Source organism: Myotis brandtii, unplaced genomic scaffold (assembly GCF_000412655.1).
Source record: "Myotis brandtii unplaced genomic scaffold, ASM41265v1 scaffold94, whole genome shotgun sequence".
Lineage (NCBI taxonomy): Eukaryota > Metazoa > Chordata > Mammalia > Chiroptera > Vespertilionidae > Myotis > Myotis brandtii.
Genome location: NW_005371876.1, coordinates 738,510 through 738,835, shown reverse-complemented (window position 1 = coordinate 738,835; position 326 = coordinate 738,510).

Here is a 326-nt window from a genome sequence, read left to right as displayed (position 1 = left end):
AGCTTTAAAATCTCTCTGACTTTAAAGACTGTTCTTCCCACTACAGTGGGGCTATTTTGTTGTTGTTGATCTCTAAAACATAAAAAAAAACAACAAACCTAGTTGTAAAATGGCAGCACAATTAGTTTTATATTGTTCTGGTATCCAGCAAGGAGCGAAATGCAGTTTAGAAAGGACCAAGAGGTCAAGAGAGAGATTTAAAGTCTCAGCATGGCCCCTCAAAGGCTTGCTATTTTGGGTAAGTCATTTAGTTTTCCTTTTGTGCTTTAGTTTCCTTCTATTTAAAATTAGACACATGAGATCCCGCTCCGATCCGGCTGCACCGC